Here is a 22,048-nt window from a genome sequence, read left to right as displayed (position 1 = left end):
AGAGAGGATTTTACCACATTGGCCAGGCTGGTCTAGAACTCCTGACCTCAGGTGATCTGTCCTCCTCAGGCTCCCAAAGTGCTGGGATTACAGGCGTGAGCCACCCCGCCCAGCCGGATTTTTAAAATTATTGAGTTGTAAGAGTTCTTTTTTTTTTTTTTTTTTAACCTCTGAACTTTTTATTGGCCTCCTGCTCCTCAGAGGGTACCCTGATTCTACTGCCTTAATGTCTCAGAACTTTGGGGTCATTGGTCTCAGACACCCCTTTGCCATCTACTATCTGGCGGGTGGTCCTTTGGATGGTTTGCATGGACTTGCTGCTGTCCAGGGCATTATCGAGATTGAAGTCCTCGCCATCTTCCAGTAGGTGGCAGTAGGTGGCGATCTCAGCCTCCAGCTTGACCTTGATGTTCAGCAGGGCCTCTTACTCCTGGGCCTGGTGCTGTCCCTCTGCCCGGGTCTGTGCCAGCTCTGACTGCAAGTGCAGCAGGATCCCGTTGAGCTGCTCCATCTCCAAGGTGTAGTGGGCCTCCACCTCCCTCAGGCTGTTTTCCAAACTGGCCTTCAGATTTCTCATCGAGTCCAGGTCGATCTCCGAGGACTGGACTGTACATCGCAGCTCCATGAGCGTCATCTCAGCAGCTCCAACCTTGGCAGACTGCGTGGTGACCACTGTGGTGCTCTCCTCAATCTGCTGAGACCAGTACTTGTCCAGCTCCTCTCCGTTCTTCCGAGCCAGCTCGTCATTTTGGGCCCGGAGGGCTGCCATGATCTTGGCGAAGTCCTGAGATTTGGGGATCTACCTCCACGGTCAACCCAGAGCTGGCAATCTGGGCTTGTAGGCCTTTTACTTCCTCTTCGTAGTTCCTCTTCATGAAGAGCAGCTCCTCCTTGAGAGCCTCGATCTCTGTCTCCAGCTGCAGCCAAGTGACGTTGGTGTCATCAATGACCTTGTGGAGTCCATGGATGTTGCGCTCCACAGACTGACGCATGGCCAGCTCTGTCTCCTACTTGACTCTAAAGTCATCAGCATCAAGACAGGCATTGTTGATTTGCAGAACAATGCAGGCATTGTCCACAATAATTGCCAAGCTCTGAGCCCTCAGGTCCTTGATGGTCTTGAAGTAATGGCTCCAGTCTCTGACCTGGGGTCCCTTCTTCTCCAGGTGCTCCCAGATTTTGCTCTCCAGCTTCCGGTTCTCGGTCTCCAGGTGCCTCACTCTGTCCAGGTAGAAGGCCAGGCGGTCGTTCGGGTTTTGCATGGTCTCCTCGTTCTGGGTGCGTTCCATTCCTGCCAGACCCCCAGTCATCCCCGTGGCCAGGCCCACGGACCCTATGCCGGCCTGGAAGCTGGTGGAATGGGACACGGAGATCCTGGAACCAGAGCTCCCGGTGCCTGTATAGATGCTGGCTGCACTGCTGACTGGCCGGGCACCATAGCTGGGTGCCTGGGCAGAGCCCAGGGACCTGTAGTTGGTGGAGAATGTGGAGTGAGTGGTGAAGCTCAAGCTGTCCGGGGAGGAGGGCGAGAAGACAGGACTCGGGCTTCGCCAAGCAAGAGTTATTTACATAATTCTAGATACAAGCCCTTTGTCCGATGTGTATTTTGTATATATTTTCTTCTGATGTGTGACTTTCCTTTTCATTTTTGGAACAGTGTGTTTTAGGGAACAAACACTTTTAAGTTTGATGCAGTTCAATTTATCCAATTTTTCTTTTTATAATTTGTGCTTTTTGTAAGATATTTTGCCAAACTTGAAGTCACAAAGATTTTCTCCTATATCTTCTTGAAAAAGTTTTACTTTAGCTCTTACATTTAGATCTAGGATGCATTTCAAGTGACTTTTTGTATATAATGTGAAGTTTCAAGGTTCATTTTTTAAAAACATACGGCTGTGAAATCATTTCAGCACTTTTTATTGAAAAAAGTTTATTTAAACGTTTGTTGAAAATCAATTGACTATATATGTGTGGGTCTATTTCTACAGTCTGTTTTCACTTCTATTGATCTACATGTTCATCTTTATGCAAATTCCACAGTCTTGATTATTGTAGCTTTATAATCAGTCTTGAAACCAAGTATATAAATCCTCCAACTTTGTTCTTCTTTTTCAAAACAGCTCTTGGTTATTCTGAGTTGCTTGCATTTTCATATTAATTTTAGAATCGGCTTGTCAAATTCTACCAGAAAAGCCTGTTGGGATTTTAACTGGGACTGTGTCACATCTATAGATCAATTTGGGGAGAATTGACATCATAACAATTACGTTAGTTTGGGTTTTCTCAGGGTTCTTCTGTTTCCAGAGAAACAGAACCAATAGTATATCTATCTATCTATCTGTATACAGCTAGTCAGATGGATATGAGAGAAGATTTATTGTAGGGATTGGCTCATGTAATCATGAAGGCCAAGAAGTCCCATGATGTGCAACCCACAACCCGGAGATGCAAGAGTGCAGGTGCTATCATTTAGTCTGAAGGCCTAAGTACTGGGTAGGGGCAGAAGAATGCTGGTGTCTGTTTCAGAGTCTGATGGCCTAAGAACCAGGAGGTCTAGTGTCCAGGGATAGAAGAAGATGGATGCCCCAATTCAAGGGGTGGGGGAGGGGGGAAGAGAGAGAGAGAAAGAGAGAGAGAGAGAGAGAGAGAAATAGAAAGAGAGAGAATTCATCCTTCCTCTGCATTTTTGCCTACCCACATTTATAAGGATGGATGTCTTTACTCTGTCTACTGATTTAAATTCTAATCTCTTTCAGAAACACCCTCCCATATACAGCCAGAAATCATGTTTTACCAGCTACCTGGGCATCCCTTAGCCCAGTCAAGTTGACATGTAATAGTAACCATCACAACAATGTCGAGTCTTTCACTCCATGAATACATTGTATCACCCTATTTATTTTGGTCTTTAATTTCTCTTGCCAATGTTCCATAGTTTCCAGTAAACAATTTTTGTTTATATCCTCAATAGTTCATGTTATGCTATGTTAAATGGTTATTTTCTAAAATTTCGATTTCTGATGGTTCACTGCTGGTATATAGAAAACAATTAATTTTTATATATAGATTTTGTATCCTGAAACCTTGCCAGACTCACTTATTAGTTCTTGTGGGTTTTTGTAGATTTGTTTAGATTTTCAACAGAAACAGTCATGTTGTCTATGAATAAAGACAGTTTTAGTACATCCTTTCCTATCTGGATGCCTTTATTTCTTTTTCTTTTTTGTGCTTCAATACACTGGTAAGCACCTGCAATACAATGTTAAGTACAAGTGGTAAGAGTAGGCATACTTGCCTCATTTCTGATTTGAGGGGGAAGGAGGAAGCATTTAGCTTTTCATCATTTACTATGATATTAACTGTGGATTTTTCTTAGATGCCGTTTTTCAGGTTGAGAAAGTAATCTTCTATCTCTAGTTTGTTGAGTTTAAAAAAGGAAAATCAGGAATGGATGTTGGATTTTGTCAAATGCCTTTTCTGTATCTATTGAGAGGATTATATTGTTCTTTGAAAATATTTTTAACTAATTAATTGATAAATAATAGCTGTGCATATTTTTGAGGTACATGTGATAATTTGATACATTTACATAATCAAATCAGGGTAATTGCAATAACAATGGATGGATATTTACCTTTTCTTTACACTAGGAACATTCAAATTACTCCCTTCTAGCTATTGTGAAACGTATAATCAATTAACATTAATTATAATCACCCTACTCATCTGTTGGACACCACGTCTTACTTCTTCTATCTAATGTTTTTCTTATTTAGCCTTTTAAGATGGTGAATTACATTGATTGATTTTCAGATGTTAAACCAAGCTTGCCCTCCTTGGGTAAGCCCCATGCTAACAAGGTGCATTATTCTTTCTATCTGTCTATCTGTCTGTCTGTGTGTGTGTGTGTCTGTGTGTGTGTGTGAATTTAAATTTGATATGCTAAAATTTGTTTAAGAACTTTTGTGAGAGATGTTGGTTTGTAGTTTTTTTTTTTCTTGTAATATTTTTGTCTAGTTTTAATATCAGGATATTGCTGGCCTTACAGAATGAATTGAGGTGTGTTCCAACATTTTCAACTTTATGAAAGAGTTTGTATAGAACTGGCATTATTTCTTCTTTATATGTTTGGTAAAATTCACAAGCGGAGCCATTTGGACATGGAGTTTTCTTTGTTGGAAGGTTTTTTTTTTCACTACAAATTAAATTTCTTTACTAGGTATAAAGTTATTTAGGTTGTCTATTTCTTCTTGAGTGAGATTTGGTGGTATGAACACTTTCAAGGAATTTGTTGAAAGTTTATCTAAGTTGTGTGACGTATTGGCATCACAATGTTCATATTATCCTTTTAATGTCTGTAGGGTCTGTAGTGGTATCTCCTCTCTCATTCACGATGCTGAAAACTTGTGTCTGCTCTCTTTTGGTCATGATTAGTCTGGCTACAGGTGTATTAATTTTAACAACTTACTTAAAAGAACAAACCTTTGTTTCTATTTATTTTCTTTGTTTTTCTTCTGTTTTCCAATTCATTAATTTCTGCTTCTCATCATTCCTTTTTTCTACTTACTTAGCTCTACTTTGTCTGATTTCTTAAGATGCAAGTTTAAGTCAATTTGAAAGCTTTCTTCATTTCTAATAGGAGCATTTACCAATAAAAAAGATTTCCCTCTGTGCACTGCATTAGCTGTATCCCACAGATTTTGATATGTCAAGTTGTCATTTTCGTTTAGTTAAAAATGATAATTTCACTGTGATTTCTTCTTTAAATAGTAAATTATTTAGAAACGTGTTTTATAGTTTCAAAATATTTGGGCATTTTCCAGGCATCTCCCCATTATTGATTTCTAATTTAACCCAATTGTGATCGGAGAACACACTTTGTATGATTTAAACCCATTCCAACTTTCTGAGACTTGCTTTAGGGCACAGGAAATGGTCTATCTTGGTAAACGTTTTGTGCTACTTGAAAACAGTGTGCTTTCTGCTATTGTGGGTGGAGTGCTTTATTTGTTGATTAGGTTATGTGGTTGATAATGTTCAAATCTTTTATATTCTACCAATTTTCTATCTAATCATTATATTATTAAATAGGGGTATTGAAATCTCCAGTTACAACTGTAGATATGTCTATTCCTTCTTTCAGTTCTGTCAGTTTTGCTATATGCATTTTGAATTTCTGTTAACAAGTGCATAAACCTTTAGAATTAGTTGTCTCTTGATGCAGGGACCCCTTCATCATTAAATGACCTTCTGTATTATTGGTAATATTATTTTCTGTAAACTCTACCTTTCCAATATTAATATCCACACTTCGAGATTTTTGAGGTTAATCTTAAGAAGGCATATATTTTTCCATCTTTATTTATTTATTTATTTATTTTTTGAGATGGAATTTTACTCTTGTCACCCAGGCTGGAGTGCAGTGGTGTGATCTCAGCTCACTGCAGCCTCCACCTCCTGGGTTCAAGCGATTCTCCTGTCTCAGCCTCCTGAGTAGCTGGGATTACAGGCACCTGCCACTATGGCTAATTTTTTGTATTTTTAGTAGAGACAGGGTTTCACCATGTTGGCCAGGCTGGTCTTAAACTCCTGACCTCTTCTACCCGCCTTGGCCTCCCAAAGTGCTGGGATTACAGGCATGAGCCAGCACGCCCAGCCTTTTTCCATCTTTTTACTCTTAACCTATGTGTGTCTTTACGTTTAACGTTGATGTTCTGTAATCAGTGTATAGAGTTTTACCTTTAAAAAAAAAAGAAAAAAACTTAGCTGGGCATGGTGGCTCACGTCTGTAATCCCAGCACTTTGGGAGGCCAAAGCGGGCAGATCACCTGAGGTCTTCCTATGTTGCCCAGGCTGGTCTCAAACTCCTGGGCTCAAGTGATCTTCCTGCTGTGGTCTCTCAAAATGCTGGGATTACAGGTGTGAGCCACCGTGCCCAGCCTGATCCGCATTTTTGATGGTCTTTATTCTTAGGTGTTTATTCAGGTTTCTGCTTAGTATGTGCATCGTTTTCCTTCTGTCCAAAGGAGATCTTTTAGCATTTCTTGCAGCGCTGGTCTGCTTGGGATCAAATCTGTCAGTTTCTTACGTTAAATTAAATCTTTACCTTGTCTTCATTAGAAATACATTATCTCTACATAGAGTTCAAACTTGACAATTAATTCTCCATCAATACTTCAAAGTGATGATGTCACCCATCTTCTGACCTCTATTGTTTCTTCTAAAAAGCTTTCTGTAAACTTTGTCTTTGTTCTTCTGTGTGTGATGTGTCTTTTTTTGGTCTCTTGCTGCTTTTAATGCTTTCCTTTAACAACATCTGTTTGCAGACATTTGATTATGAGGCACCTTGGTGTTTTCTTTCATGTTTCTTATGCTTGAGTTCACTGAGATTTTTGGATCTACAGATTGATAGTTTTCATTAAATTTGAAAAAAATATGACCACTATTTTTCCAAATTTTTTTTTTTTGTGTCCATCCCTCTTCCCCATCGCTTTTCTTTTCTGAGATTCCAATGACATGCATATAGGTCATTTGATGCTGTGTTCATTGTTTTTCACTTATTTTCCCACGTTTTTTGATAACTTCTTAGTCTTACGTATCCATATTCACCCGACTTTTCTTCCGTGTTGTCTAATTTGTTGTGTGTTTTTCATCTCTTAAACTCTGTCTTGGGTCTTTTAAAAAACTCTTTCATGTCTGTTATTATCAGGTGCATGCTTGCCTCTATTTTCTTGAACAAATAGAGTCTATTTCTTAGGGTTGTTTTAGTATCTATCTTCGTCTGGTAATTCTATCATCGATGTCATTTCTGGGTCTGTTTCTACTGACTGATTTTTTCCCATATTGTGACCTGTCTTTTTCTACCTCTTTGCATGGATGCTGATTTTTGATTAGGTACAAGAAATTGTGAACTCTCATTGTTGGGTGTGGTTTAATTAATTAATTAATTTAGCCTGTATTCCTTTAAATATTTTTTACAAAATTTTCTGGGCATTAGATCAGTTACTTGGAAACAGTCGGATCCTTCTGAGGCTTGATTTTAAGCTTTGTTCCAGTGTTTCTTTTTCTAATCTGAGGTCACTTCCTCACATGCATGCACTGATCAGTACTCAGCTAAAGAATGGAGGGTAACCCCTTGGGGTTATAGGTATAGGTATAGTCAGTTGTTTGGGCACCATTTGTTAAAAAGATTTTTCTTTTCCCTAACCTGCTTTAGCACCTAAGGTAAAAATAAATCAATAGACCGTATAAATGTGAGTTTCCTTCTGGCCTTTATTCTGTTCTAGTGCTTTTATTGGTCTATGTTTATGCCATTATTGTACTGTCTTCACTATCATAACTTTATAGCAAGTCTTGAAATTATATCGTAAAAGTCCTCCAATCTTACTTTTCTTTTTGAAGACTTTTTATTGGCAGTTCAAGGTTTTCCAATTTCTGCTTACATTTTGGAATCAACTGTGATGATTGTAAGGTTCCGGAGGCGCTCATGGAAACCAAGCAGATGTTGAAGCCATGGTTGTACAGCCTGCAGAACCATGAGCCAATTAATTCTCTTTTCTTTATGAATTATTCAGTCTCTTGTACTTCCTCATAGCAATGCATGAGTGGTCTAACACAGAAACTGTACTGAGGAGTAGGTCTCAGATGAGACTTTAGATCGGACCTACGGCTTCTGAGTTAATGCTGGAATGAGTTAAGATTTCAGGGGACTATTAGGAAGGTGTGATTGTATTTTGCAATGTGAGAAGGACATGAGATTTGGTGGGGGGGGCCAGGGGCAGAATGATGTAGTTTGGATATTTGTCCCCACCCAAATCTCACGTTGATTACCTCCAATGTTGCAGGTGGGGCCTGGTGGGAGGTGATTGGATCATGGGAGCGGATCTGTTATGGCTTGGTGGTGTCCTCCGGATGGTGAGTGTGTACTCATGAGACCTGCTTGTTTAAAAGTGTGTGGTGCTGCTTCCCCATCTCTTTTGCTCTGCTCTTGTCATGGGAGGTGCCTGCCTCTCCTTCGCCTTCCGCTATGATTGCAAAGTTCCAGAGGTCCTTGACAGAAGCTGAGCAGATGTTGGGGCCATCCTTGTATAGCCTGCAGAACTGTGAGCCAATTAAACCTCTTTTCTTTATTTAAAAAAGAATCAACTTTCAACTTTAAAAATGACTGCTAGGGCTGGGCGCGGTGGCTCCTGCCTGTAATCCAGCACTTTGGGAGGCCGAAGTGGGTGGATCACTTGAGGTCAGGAGTTCAAGACCTGCCTGGGCAATATGGCGAAACCCTGTCTCTACCAAAAATACAAAAAAAGTAGCTGGGCATGGTGGCATGTGCCTGTAATCCCAGCAACTCAGAAGGCTGAGGCAGGAGGATTGCTTGAACCTGGGAGACAGAGGTTGCAGTGAACTGAGACTGCTCCACTGCACTCCAGCCTGGGTGACAGAGTGAGACTGTTTGGTATAATCGACATACAATAAATGACACACATTTAAAGTACACAGTTTAGTAAGTTATGAAACGTGTGTTCCTGTGTGAGCCATCATCACAATCAAGACAATGGACATGAGCTTCAGCCCACGAGTTTTCTTCTGACTCTTCTGTTTCCTTAACCCCCAACCCACCCTGGCCCCTAGGCAGTCACTGATTTGCTTTTTGCCACTATAGAGTGGTTTGTCGAGATTTTGATTGGGATTGCATTGAATCATTAGATAAATTTGGGGCAAATTGCTATCTTATAAATATTAAGTCTTCCAATCAGTGACCATACTATATCTCCCCATTTGCTTATTTCATCTTTATTTTATCTCAGTACACATTATTTATTATTATTGTTATTTTTATTATTAGAGATAGAGCCTGGTTCCGTTGCCCAGGCTGGAGTGCAGTGGCGCGATCTCGGCTCACTGCAGCCTCCACCTCCTGGGTTCCAGCTATTCTCCTACCTCATCCTCCTAGGTAGCTGGGATTACAGGCATGCACCACCACACCCTGCTAATTTTTGTATTTTTTTTATTAGTAGAGATGGGGTTTCATCATGTTGGCCAGGCTGGTCTCAAACTCCTGACCTCAGGTGATCCGCTGTCCTCACCTCCCAAAGTAATAGGATTATAGGTATGAGCCACCGCGCCCGGCCAGAACACATTGTTTTATAGCCTTTAATGTAGAGGTTTTACAAATATTTTATTAAATGTATTCCCAAGTATTTGACGTTTTTTATGGTATTGCAAAGGTATTACTTTTAGTATCAGTCATTACAGTGTATTGAAATTTGTCTTTCTCTATTGCCTTTCTATCCTGTGACCTGCTAAATTTGCTTACTAGTAAAGCAGTTTAAAAATCCCTTAGCTTTTCCAACATATATAATATTATCTGTGAATAAAGGCAGGTCTATCTCTTTCTTTCCATTCTGTAATCTTAAAAAATATATTTTTTTCCTGTTGAGTTTTCCTGGGCAGGCCCTCCGGTCTAATGCTGAACAGAGAGCTCACATCCCTGCCTTGCTTGACTCTTCGGAAGGAAGCATTTGTTCTTCACCGTGATGTGTGAGGCTAACTATAGAATTTTGTTTTGCTTTGTTTGCCTTTAATCAGGTTGAGGAAGTATCTTTTCAAACTTTTTCCTAGTTTGCTAAAGCTTTTTTCTGACAAACGACTGTTGAATTTTATCAAACGCTTTTTCTGCATCTGTGGAGCTGGTCATATGGGCGGTCACCTTTATTTTTTGGATGTTGATTCATTTTGTAATGAATGACAGTAACTGAGTGTTGAATGTTGAGATCTGAAAACAATGTTTCATCTATTCCCCCCCCTCCAGTTTTATAATGATTAACGGTAGCAGGGCAAGTGCAGTACTGTCGTGGCTGAGGGCAGCCACTCAAAACCAGCTCTGTTAGAGCTGCACAGTCAAATATGAGCAGCAACCCAGGGTCACCAGATGAAAGATGTGACCAAAATAAACTATCAGCAAGAAGCAACTTGGAGGAAATGACACTATGGAAAGAAAAGAAAAAGTTAAAAATACCATCACTGATCTGCTCAGAGGAATAAGACATCCTTCTGTCAGAACAAGCAGCCATAAAACAGAACAGGAGTGCTTAGAAAATAAAAATATTACAGAAATGAAAAACTCGATAGAAAAGTTGGAAACTCAATATGATCCACTATGGTAGAAAGCAGAACAAAGAAGACACAGAGGGCCAGGGGCGGTGGCTCAGGCCCAGCACTTTGGGAGGCGGAGGTGGGCCGATCATGAGATCAAGAGATCGAGACTATCCTGTCCAACACGGTGAAACCCCGTCTCTACTAAAAATACAAAAATTAGCTAGGCATGGTGGTGCCCACCTGTAAGTTCCAGCTACTCGGGAGGGTGAGGCAGGAGAATCGCTTGAACCCAGGAGGCAGAGGTTGCGGTGAGCTGAGACTGCACCGCTACACTCCAGCCTGGTGACAAAAGAAGAAGAAGAAAAAAAAAGACCCAGAGAAAATAGAAGAGAAAAGGTAAGAAAATGAGAGGAAAGCCCAGAAGTTCCACAAGGAGAGAACAGAAAGGCAGAGGGAAGCATTTATCAAGGAAACAATGAAAACATTTTCTACCTGCAGGACCACTGATTGCCCAGAAAAATAGATGAAAATCAACCAAGACCAAACAGATGACCCTGACATTTCATGATGCTAGGGACAGAGAAATGAAGCTGGGGGATGTGGAGGAGGAGCTGTATACAGAGGATGGGGGAAAAGAATATCTTCTAACTTTTCAATAGCAATTTTGGGAGTGAGAAAACCGTGGAGCAATTCCAGGAGATTTCTACACCCAGTGTGCTGAAAATTACTGTTGTGAACAAAATTCCTTTGTCCATGAAGTTTGGCCAAGAAGCTAATTTGCAGGACTTGAGCAGCAGACGGGGTGTAGTAGCCATTAATTAATTCCTGAAAGTCTCTGATCGATGACAGGGTTTTGTGGAAGTGCCCAGTGGGTTCCAGTTTATTTTCAGTCTTCTGCACCCACACTCTTCTTCCTGCCAGCCCCACTGACCACCTGCAGCCCCAGGCCTGTCTCAGAGGCAATGGCTTCTCCCAGACCCTCCCTAAAACCCCTCCGGCTTGTTCTCACATCTATGGCTGGATACACTTGGCTTCAGGGTTTTCCTGCAAGCCTGACTTGTCCACCTGTGTGGACAACAGGTGGCTAGTGACCCTCTGTCCATCTGGACCTTCCCTTTTCCAACCCCTCCCACTATTGTGCAAGGTCTAATTTATTTCTTTTCTGTTCTTTCTTTCTTTCTTTCTTTCTTTCTTTCTTTCTTTCTTTCTTTCTTTCTTTCTTTCCTTCTTTCCTTCCTTCCTTCCTTCCTTCCTTCCTTCCTTCCTTCCTTCCTTCCTTCCTTCCTTCCTTCCTTCCTTCCTTTCTTTCTTTCCTTTCTTTCTTTCTTCTTTCTTTCTTCCTTTCTTCCTTTCTTTCTTTTCTTTCTTTCTTTCTCTTTCTCTCTTCTTTCTCTTTTTTCTTTCTCTTTCTCCTTCCTTTCTCTCTCTCCTTCCTCCCTCCCTCCCTCCCTCCCTTCCTTCCTTCCTCCCTCCCTCCCTTCCTTCCTCCCTTCCTTCCTTTCCTTCCTATCTTCCTTCTTCTTTTTTTTCTTTCTTAAATGGAGTCTCACTCTGTCACCCAGGCTACAGTGCAGTGGCACGATCTTGGCTCACTGCAACCTCTGCCTCCCAGCTTCAAGCCGTTCTCCCGCCTCAGCCTCCCCAGTAGCTGCGACTACAGGTGCTCACCACCATGCCTGGCTAATTTTTTGTACTTTCAGCAGAGACGGGGTTTCACTATTTTGGCCAGGCTGGTCTCGAACTCCTGGCCTCAAGTGATCCACCCTCCTTGGCCTCCCAAAGTGCTGGGATTACAGGTATGAGCCACCATACCTGGCCGCAAGGTCTAATTTCTGCAATGACATCCATACTAGCTCTGCTCCTAACCAATCACTGTCTGATAGAATTTTTGGCATCTTTGGAAGTGTTTCCAGGGAACAGAAACATATGCATAGCAATCTAGAATTGATTTTCTGGTTTGACTAGATTTAAAGGCATTAACAACCCCATGGCCAGAGGTAATTAGGAGATTTGTCATCCATGGCATGTGTTGGCAAAGCAACTACTTAAATCATCACCCAGGGTCTCCCAGACCAAGTGCCTATAGAGGCCAGGCTTTGAGTGACTGAGAATCTGCAGCTGAGAATGTTTTTAGTGGCCATGAGGAATAAACGGACAGTGGGTCTGGCTGGCGACATGTAAGTGTTTTGGGGAATTTGGAGAAGGAAATGATAGCTCAGGATTGTAAATTCCCAGCACAAGGTCCAGGTTGGGAAGACGAGTGTGTCTCTGACTTCCTGGAAAGACATCCTCATCTCTTGTAGCCACAGGATTGAGAGATTTTGAAAACCAGTCCCAAAGTCTAATCTTGCAGGTGAATGCAGTTTAAGAATGCAGTTAAATTCACAACACCTCGTATCTAAATTAGAATGATTGGGAAAAAGCAAGACTCTCTTTCTCTTTCTTTTTTGTTTTGAGACAGAGTCTCGCTCTGTTGCCCAGGCTGGAGTGCAATGGTATGATCTTGGCTCACTGCAACCTCTGCCTCCCAGGTTTAAGCAATTCTCCTGCCTCAGCCTCCTGAGTAGCTGGTACTACAGGTCCCTGCCACCATACCTGGCTATTTTTGTATTTTTAGTAGAGATGGAGTTTCACCGTGTTGGCTAAGCTGGTCTTGAACTCCTGACCTCAAGTGATCCGCCCACCTCAGCCTCCCAAAGTGCTGGAATTACAGGTGTGAGCCACCGCACCCGGTTGGTATAGCATCATTCTAAAGGCTCCTAGGATTTTCAAGCTTTTCAGAATCGCAAGTTGACATTGGCTTCTACTTAAAGTCACCAGCTTCACTAGCCCCTCACAAGAGAGTCAATCTGTCCTCTGAAGCTTCAAAGCTAGGCATTGACTTCTCCTCTCTAGCTATACACTAGATGGCATTTTCTTCCAATAGAAGGCTATATTATTTACATTGGAAATCAGTTGTTTAGTGTAGCCACCTGCATCAATGATCTCAGCTGGATCTTCTGGAGAACCTGCTGCAGCTTCTTCATCAGCACTTGCTGCTTCTTGCACTTTTACATTATGGAAGTGGCCCCTTTCCTTAACATGTTGTGGCTGGTAGGATCTGCCATCCACATCACTCAAACTTCACATCAGCAAGAAGGCTGTTTCAATTTCTTAGCATTCTGTGCTCACTGGAGTAGCACTTTTTTTTTGAGAGGAGTCTCACTGCATCAACCCGGCTTGAGTGCAGTGGTGCAATCTCAGCTCACTGCAGCCTCTGCTTCCTGGGTTCCAGTGATTCTCCTGCCTCATCCTCCTTGGTAGCTGGGATTACAGGCACGTGCCACCAGGCCCGGCTAATTTTTGTGTTTTTAGTAGAGACAGTGTTTCACCACGTTGGCCAGGCTGGTTTCATACGCCTGACTTCAGGTGATCCACTCGCCTCGTCCTTCCAAAGTGCTAGGATTATAGGCGTGCGCCACTGTGCCCACCTTGGAGTAGCACTTTTAATTTCCTTCAATAACTTTTTCTTGGCCAGGTGTGGTGGCTCACTCCTGTAATCCCAGCACTTTGGGAGGCTGAGGCAGGTGAATCACCTGAGGTCAGGAATTCGAGACCAATCTGGCCAACATGGTGAAACCCCATCTCTACTAAAAATGCAAAAATTAGCCGGGCATGGTGGCACGTGCCTGTAATCCCAGCTACTTGGGAGGCAGAGGCAGGAGACTCATTTGAACCTGGGAAGCGGAGGTTGCAGTGAGCTGAGATGGTGCCACTGCACTCCAGCCTGGGCGACAGAGTGATACTTTTTCTTTGCATTCACAACGTGGCTGACTGGTTCAAGAGCCCCAGCTTTTGACCTGTCTCAGCTTTTCGCATGCCTTCCTCACCAAGCTTAGCCATTTCTAGCTTTTGATTTAAAGGGAGGGACATGGACTCTTCCTTTCATTGAACACTTAAAGGCCATTGTAAGGTTATAATTGGCCTATTTTTAATATTACCGTGTCCCAGGGAATAAAGAGGCTGGAGGAGAGGAAGAGAGACGAGGGAAAGATGGCTTGGCGGAACCCTTAGAGCAAACACAACATTCCTTCGTTAAGTTTGCCGTATTCTGTGGGCGTGGTTTGTGGCGCCCCAAAACAATGACAGTAGTGACGCCAGGGATCCCCAAAGGTGTAGTCACCATGCTAGGCAAGGAACCCAGCTGCTGTGCTTGCTTTGGGCAGAGGAAATACAGGATGAATACAGGAGAGGAGGCTGTACATGCCAGGCACAGCCATGTGAGCGGCGGTGGAAGGGAAGAGGGTCAGTTAGGAGTACTTACTTATGCTGTTGTTACTAACCTTTTCAATCAATTAACCAATTATTATTATTATTATTTTTTAGACAGAATTTTGCTCTTATTTCCCAGACTGGAGTGCAGTGGTGTGATCATGGCTCACTGCAACTTCTGCCTCCCGGGTTCAAGTGATTCTCCTTTCTCAGCCTCTTGAGTAGCTGGGATTACAGGCACCTGCCACCATGCCCGGCTAATTTTTGTATTTTTAGTAGAGACGGGGTTCCACCATGTTGGCCGGGCTGGTCTTGAACTCCTGACCTCAGGATCACCTGCCTCAGCCTATCAAAGTGCTGGGATTACAGGCATGAGCCACCACGCCCAACCCCCATATTAACCAATTATCATTTCCGTCTTCCAGTCCCCTGTTATCTTACATAAGCTATGTTCATCGTGACTGGCCTTACATCTTGATAGTTAAGTCACAGGATGTCAAAGAGGGAGTGTGACTCAGCCAGAAGGGGGATTGCCCCCTCCGCAGATGGAGAAAGTCTATTTTTGAGGCTGGGAGGGTAGAAGATTAACACACTTTAGATTTTAATAAGAAACAGTTGCATCGTGTGAGGAAGCAGCCTGATTTCATCACTGTCTTTATTAGGAAGTTAAATAGTGAGAAGGGGCTTGTGTAGATGGCAGGCTGACAACTTGCGGGCTGTTGGCATATTAAAGCACAGGATGTCAGTTCTACTCCTTCCTTCTATCCATTCATCCATCTATATGCCCACCCATCAATTCACTCACCCATCCTCCCATCCACCATCCATCCATCCATCCGTCCATCCACCCACCCACCCACCTACCCACTCATCCACCCATCCATCCATCCATCTACCCACCCATCCACCTACCCACCCATCCACCTACCTATAGATCTATCCACCTACCCATCCATCCATCTACCGACCCATTCACCCATCCATCCATCCATCCATCCATCCATCCATCCATCCATCCATCCATCCATCCACACACTCACCCACCCATCCACCCTATCCATCCACCTACCCATCGATCCATCCACCTACCCATCGATCCATCCACCTACCCATCCGTTTGTCTGTCCATCTGTGCATCCGTCCGTCCATCCATCCATCCATCCATCCACCCACCCACCTACCCACCCATCCATTAACTTATCCATCCATCCACCTACCCATTCATCCATCCACTGTCCACCTACTCATCCATCCGTCCATCCATCTATCCATCCATCCACTCACCCACCCACCTACCCACCTGTCCCTCAAATAGTTGTGTCTGCTCTGTGCCGTACTCCAAGGATGCTAAGCAAAGTTAAACCTACTACTTGGCCTTGACCCCTTGCAGACCTCAAGCCTTAGGACTTGGCACTGACTTTCCTCAACCTTTGTTGGCTTTGATGGTGGAGGAGATGGAGGTGACGACAGGTGATGAGCACACAGTGTGGACAGAGGGAAGAAGGGCAGGGGCTGAGAGCTCAGAGGCAGTGCCCAGGGGCATGGTAGACTCAGGAGGAGACATCTGATATTGACCTTGAACTCATGATGATTTCTGAAAAAGGTCATGGACTTTCCAAAGCATCCACATATAAAACACTTGCAAGCCTTCATGCATCCATGGTGGCCATTATTTTAAAGGGTATTACTTCTTTTTCTTTTCTTTTATTTTTGAGACAGAGTCTTACTCTGTCACCAGGCTGGAGTGCAGTGGTGTGATCTCAGCTCACGGCAACCTCCACCTCCCAGATTCAAGCAATTCTCCTGCCTCAGCCTCCCGAGCAGCTGGGACCACAGGTGCGTACCACCACACCCAGCTAATTTTTGTATTTTTAGTAGAGACGGGGTTTCACCATGTTGGCCAGAATGGTCTCGATCTCTTGACCTCGTAATCCACCTGCCTCAGCCTCCCAAAGTACTGGGATTACAGGCGTGAGCCACTGCGCCCAGCCTATTATTTCTTGATGTAGAGGAGAAGCTCTGTTTCTGTGTGTGTGTGTGTGTGTGTGTGTGTGCGTGCTTGTGTGTGTGTGTGCGTGTGTCTGTGTGCTTGTGTCTGTGTGTGCGTGTGCGTGTGTCTGTGTGTGTGTCTGTGTGTATCTGTGTGTCTGTGTGTATGCCTGTGTCTGTGTGTGTGTCTGTGCGTGTGTCTGTGTGTATGCCTGTGTCTGTGTGTGTCTGTGCATGTGTGTCTGTGTGTATGTCCGTGTGTCTGTGCATGTCTGTGCGTGTGTGTCTGTGTTTGTGTGTTTGTGTGTATCTGTGTCTGTGTGTGTGTGTGTTTACAGAGAGGGATAGGGATCCCAAATTTGGAAGGAAGAAAAGGAGGGAGGGAGAGAAGAGAGGGAGAAAGAGAAGGGAAGACAAGGAAAGGGAAAAGAAGGAAAGTAAATATCCTCCCAAACATAGCCCTGTTGGGTTGTTTTGTCTGTTCTGGCCTCACATATAAATGTCATCTTGGAATGGGTTATCTTTTCTGTCTGGTGTTTTCCACTCAACACTGAGAGAGTCATCGTCGCTGCTGCCTATGTCTGTGGCACTTGCGTTCTTGTTGCTGTGAAGTATTTCAGTGTATGGCTCTCCCAAGTGCTCTTCTCCACCCGCTGTGATGGGCGTACGGGTGGGCTTCTAGTCTGAAACGGTCATGAACACCCTAGTGGGTGTGTGTGCCCCTGCAGTGAGCAGCTGCGTGCATTTCCGCCCTCTGCAAACATCCCTCAGAGCGGGATGGCCGGGTCACTGCGGGGCTCAGGTTCAGCTTAGTAGATATTACCAAGTGGTTTTCAAAATGGCTGAGCCGGTTTCTAATCCCGCCACTATTTATTTCATCTACAGGACAGAGGCTGTGATGATTAGAGAGGAGCAGAGACTAGAAGGGGCATGGAGGAGGTTTTTTGTTTGTTTGGTTTGGTTAGTTCGGTTTTGGTGTTGGTTTTGGTTTCAGAGACAGGGGTCTCACTCTGTCACCCAGGCTGGAGTGCAGTGGCGCGATCTTAGCTCACTGCAGCCTCCACCCCCCCTCCCCAGGCTCAAGCGAATCTCCCACCTCAGCCTGCCCAGTAGCTGGGACTACAGGTGTGCACCACCACACCTGGCCAGTTTTTTTGGTATTTTTTGTAGAGATAAGGGTCTCACTTGGTTGCCCAGGCTGGTCTCGAACTCCTGGGCTCAAGCAATCCCCCCTCCTCGACCTCCCAAAGTACTGGGACTATAGGCATGAGCCACCATGCCGGGAGGCGGTTTTTGAGGTGCTGATAACATTGTATCCAGATCTGGGTGCTGGATACACGGGTCTGTAACCACTGACAATTCACCCAGCTGCACACTTAGAATTGGTGCACTTTTCTAGATACATATTATACTTCAATATGTTTTAGAAGAAATGTGTCCATAAACACAGACACATATACACAACTCTGCAGCAAGGGGCGTGAAAAATTAAACAATAATAAATATTTTTTAAAGAGACATGGCTGCTCGTGGTAGCTCATGCCTATAGTCCCACTACTTTGGGAGGCTGAGGGCGGCAGATTGCTTGAGCCCAGGAGTTCGAGACCAGCCTGGGCAACAAAGTGAGACCCTGTCTCAAAAAAAAAAAAAAAAAAAAAAAGAAAAAAAGATACACACGAATCAAATGTCCCCACGTCCTCTAGTTATTGCCATCTTTTCTCTTAATAGGCAAACATGTACGGGTCACATGCTATGTGCCAGACACTGGGTATACAGTGGTTCACTAGACAGTGCTTGCACACACAGGGCACAAATGCTAGGGGCAGGAAAAAAATCATAGACGAGGAGCCAGACGGGCACATCTGTGATGGCAGCTGTGATGTGTGCTCTGAAACAACAGGGGTTGCAAAGAGAAATGAAGGATCCAGCCTTCACTTAGCCAGGGCGTCTAGAAAGAGCTGTCCTTGTGGGACCAGGTAGGCCCAGTCAGGAGGAAGTAGTGGGTAACAAGTATCCTGGGCGCTGGGAACAAGAGGAGAAGATCTCAGCACATCCAGAGACCAGCAAGTAAGCTGTAGGCCTGAGGGCCAGAGAGCAAGGCAGGGGAATGGCACAGGGCGGGGTGAGTAGGCAGCTGGAGGAACAAGGAGCTGGAGTCTCATCCTAAGAGCAGTGGGAGCCACAGAGTGTTCAGGCAGGAGAATAGCATGATTAAGTTTAGGTGCCAAACTGCACCTTCCCATGATAACCCCACACAGCCAGCTTCATCCCACCAGCGCCTCACCAGCCCGTACCCTCACTCTATCACCACCATTGCCTGGCCGGTGGGTTTGCTACCCCCTACTGTGACCGTGGCCTGGGGGTGGCCATCTGGCCTTTGGAAATGGCAGCTTTTCCAGGCACATCTTAACGAGTCTACATCCCACCCTCAGTTTTTGGGGAGTCTCACGTCCAGACATGGCCATAAGGTGGCCCTGACTTTTGCCACAGTGACGGGGTTGGGCACTGCATCTGGATCATTCACCAGGACCCCCGCAGAAAGTTCCACATGAGGCCACAGTCCTTTTTTTTTTTTTTTTTTTTTGAGACAGTCTCACTCTGTCACCCAGGCTGGAGTGCAGTGGTGCGATCTCGGCTCACTGCAAGCTCCACCTCCTGGGTTCACGCCTTTCTCCTGCCTCAGCCTCTCGAGTAGCTGGGACTACAGGCACCCGCCACCACGTCCAGCTATTTTTTTTTGTATTTTCAGTAGAGATGGGGTTTCACCATGTCAGGATGGTCTCAATCTCCTGACCTTGTGATCCGCCTGCCTTGGCCTTCCAAAGTGCTGGGATTACAGGTGTGAGCCACCATGCCCGGCCGAGGCCACAGTCTTACATTCAGGCTGGGAAAAGCTCTGCCTCTCTGAGAAGCCCCCGTGATCTTTTCTTCTCTCCAGGACCAAGAACCTGCCCCCATGGCCCATTCTTGGAGCCAGGCTTGACTGTCTTCCCAGCAGCTCTGTTCAGTGTGATGTACTCCCTTTGTGTTGGTACCTCTTGATTCCAAGACTCAGACTTACACAAAGTTGGGGGGCTTATTATCAGGATAATGCAGAAGCTTGGGAAAGCCTAAGAATGGCTCAAAGCAGAGCTGCTGGGCTGGAGGTTTCCTGGGATTTCCACTCCACACCTCTGGCTTCATTCTCTCTACCCCATCCATCCCTGTGCAGGAGAAGCAGTTTCTCTCTGGGTGACAGGTTCTGTGCCTCAGTCACCCTGGTCCTTGATTTCTGTGTCTCAGCCCAGACCCGAATAGGTCATCTCTGTCCAAGGGCAGGAGGTGGCAGGACCTGGGCAGTTCACACAGAACATCAGGTGGAGAGGGACAGGCCTGGGGCAGGGGCACAGCCGCAACCCCACCCCCGCCCCTGCTGTGCAAGAGTAGGCATACCCTGCCTCTTCCTTCCTTTACTTAACTTTTCTGTTCTTATTCAGTGAACCATTTTATTTATTTTTTATGTATTTATTTATTTGAGACAGAGTCTCACTCTGTCACCCAGGCTGGGATGCAGTGGTGCAATCTTGGCTCACTGCAACCTTCGCCTCCCAGGTTCAAGCGATTCTCCTGCCTCAGCCTCCCAAGTAGCTGGGATTATGGGCACCTGCCACCACGTCCAGCTAATTTTTGTATTTTTAGTAGAGATGGGGTTTCTCCATATTGGCCAGGCTGGTCTCGAACTCCTGACCTCAAGCAATCCACCCATCTCAACCTCCCAAAGTGCTAGGATTACAGGCGTGAGCCACCACACCTGGCTAGCATTTTAAACAAGCCTATTTTAGAAACATCTATGAAGCAGCAATGGTATTTCATCTCGTGATCTCATGGTATCTTCAGTAGAGCCCAGCAACAGAGGCACTGTATGTGGCCATCTTGCAGGTGAGGAAACAGGCTTAGAGGGGTGAGGAGACTTGTCCAAGGACACACAGCTAAAAAGTGATACAAAGGATTCATACTAGTCCTTTCTGACTCCAAAAGCCGTGTGGGTTTTTTTTTTCCCCCATATCAAGACAAACTTGTTCTTAAGGCTAATTCCAACCCTCTCTGAAATGTGGGGAAGAGTACAAATGCATCCAATAAATAAACAAAAGCATTAGGATGTCTGCCTTCATAAGGCCCAGCTGTCTGGGGTCGAGCTTAGGAAGAACCTGACGCTTCAGTTCTCCCGCAGAGCATGAGCTCCTGTCGCAGCAAAATGCCTCAAATATCAAAACCTGACTTTAATTAGCAGAAATCTCTGGGTGTATGTGGTGCCAGGATCCATCTGGGATGCAAGGAGGCAACAGCTGTTTATTAGCTCAACAGCCGGAGGCGGGCGCAGGGAGAGTCCCTCCAATAGCCCTGGGGCCTGCCCGCTCCTCCAGGGGTGTGGGGAGGTAGCCGAGCCCCTGGCATCCTCCGCTCCAGGCGATGGAATCCCTGGCAGCAACATCACCTGTTTCTGGGGTGGGACATCCTGGGCCCCGAGATGCTAGAGATTCCTGGGGCTGGCAGGAGAGTCCGTGGCTGAGGAACTACCACCGACACCTGTGTCTGCAGCCATTGGACTCAAAGTTGGAGAAGGTTTGATCCATGTCCCTCTTGGAGGCCTTTTTGAAGGACCCAATTATCCCAGACCTGGTGCGGTCGATACCTTGACCTGCTAAAACCCAAGGCTTCTTAAAAGCGTCTGACAGCCACTTGTCACCCAGAAGCCGCCAGCGTCTGAGCAGGGAGCCGAAAACGCTCTTTTTCAATGCCAGTGAGAAGGTCGTCAGCAGCGGGATTGGAAACCTGTTTGCCTGTCAAGAATTTGCATTCACACTGTTAATTCCTCAAGCTGCTCTCCACTGCAGAGAGCGGGAGGTAAAAAAGCCTAAAGAGATGAGAGCATTCTCCGATGAGTCACATGGCATTAACCTTAAGTAACATTTGCACAGCGCTTTCGGCACACGGGCGCTGCTTAAAACGCTGCACACACATTCCTCTTCCAACTCCCTCAACAGCCCTGTGTGGCAAACAGTGTTGCTGTCATCCCCAATTACGTATGGGACACTGAGGCATGGAGAGAAGTCAGGTGTCCAGGGCTGCACATCTAGCGAGTGGCAGAGCAGAGATTTGAACCCTGGCAACCAGTCCTGGAGCCCAAAGGTCAGCCAGGACGTGCCTCGGTCACCTTTGCACCTGCCCTCATTTTCCCCACCTGAGTCCCGACCCTCCTGTGCACCAGGCCAACCTTCTCAGCCTCATGACTCAGCTTGACCCTGATGTCTTCCTGGAGGCTTCTGGGTATTCCGAGTGATTGGCGCTCCCTCCTGTCACTCTCTTTGTCAGCCTCAGCCGTCCTTCCCCGCCCGTCCTCCCCAGCCAGCCTCTACCAGCCTGATTCATCTCTGCATACCCAGGGTCCCCACACAGTGGAAGCACTTCCAAAAGTCTGTAGGAAGGAGGGAGCCAGAGTGAGGAAGGGCAGCGGCATCGAATCTCCTGGTGGAATGGTTGCTCTGAGAACTGAGTGGCTATCAGCTGGTTTTACCACAGTCCCTGCTCCTAAGCACAGTGGTCCAAGCTGCTCCAGTCAGGCATGACTGTGCCCTGGAGAAAAATAACAATCATGACAGTAGCTGACCTCAAGAACCACTCACTACGTGCAGACATTATTGCGGGCGTGTCTGATATAAGTCACCCCATGAGG

General features: G+C 45.3%; 1 pseudogene; it reads right to left on the bottom strand.

Annotated features, from left to right (window-relative positions):
* Positions 1 to 223: 223 nt before the first annotated feature.
* Positions 224 to 21,832, bottom strand: LOC104676263 (annotated as a pseudogene).
* Between the last annotated feature and the right edge of the window lie 216 nt (positions 21,833 to 22,048).

The sequence above is a fragment of the Rhinopithecus roxellana genome, chromosome 13 (genome assembly GCF_007565055.1).
Source record: "Rhinopithecus roxellana isolate Shanxi Qingling chromosome 13, ASM756505v1, whole genome shotgun sequence".
Classification (NCBI taxonomy): domain Eukaryota; kingdom Metazoa; phylum Chordata; class Mammalia; order Primates; family Cercopithecidae; genus Rhinopithecus; species Rhinopithecus roxellana.
This window is presented reverse-complemented; position numbering and strand designations above follow the sequence as displayed.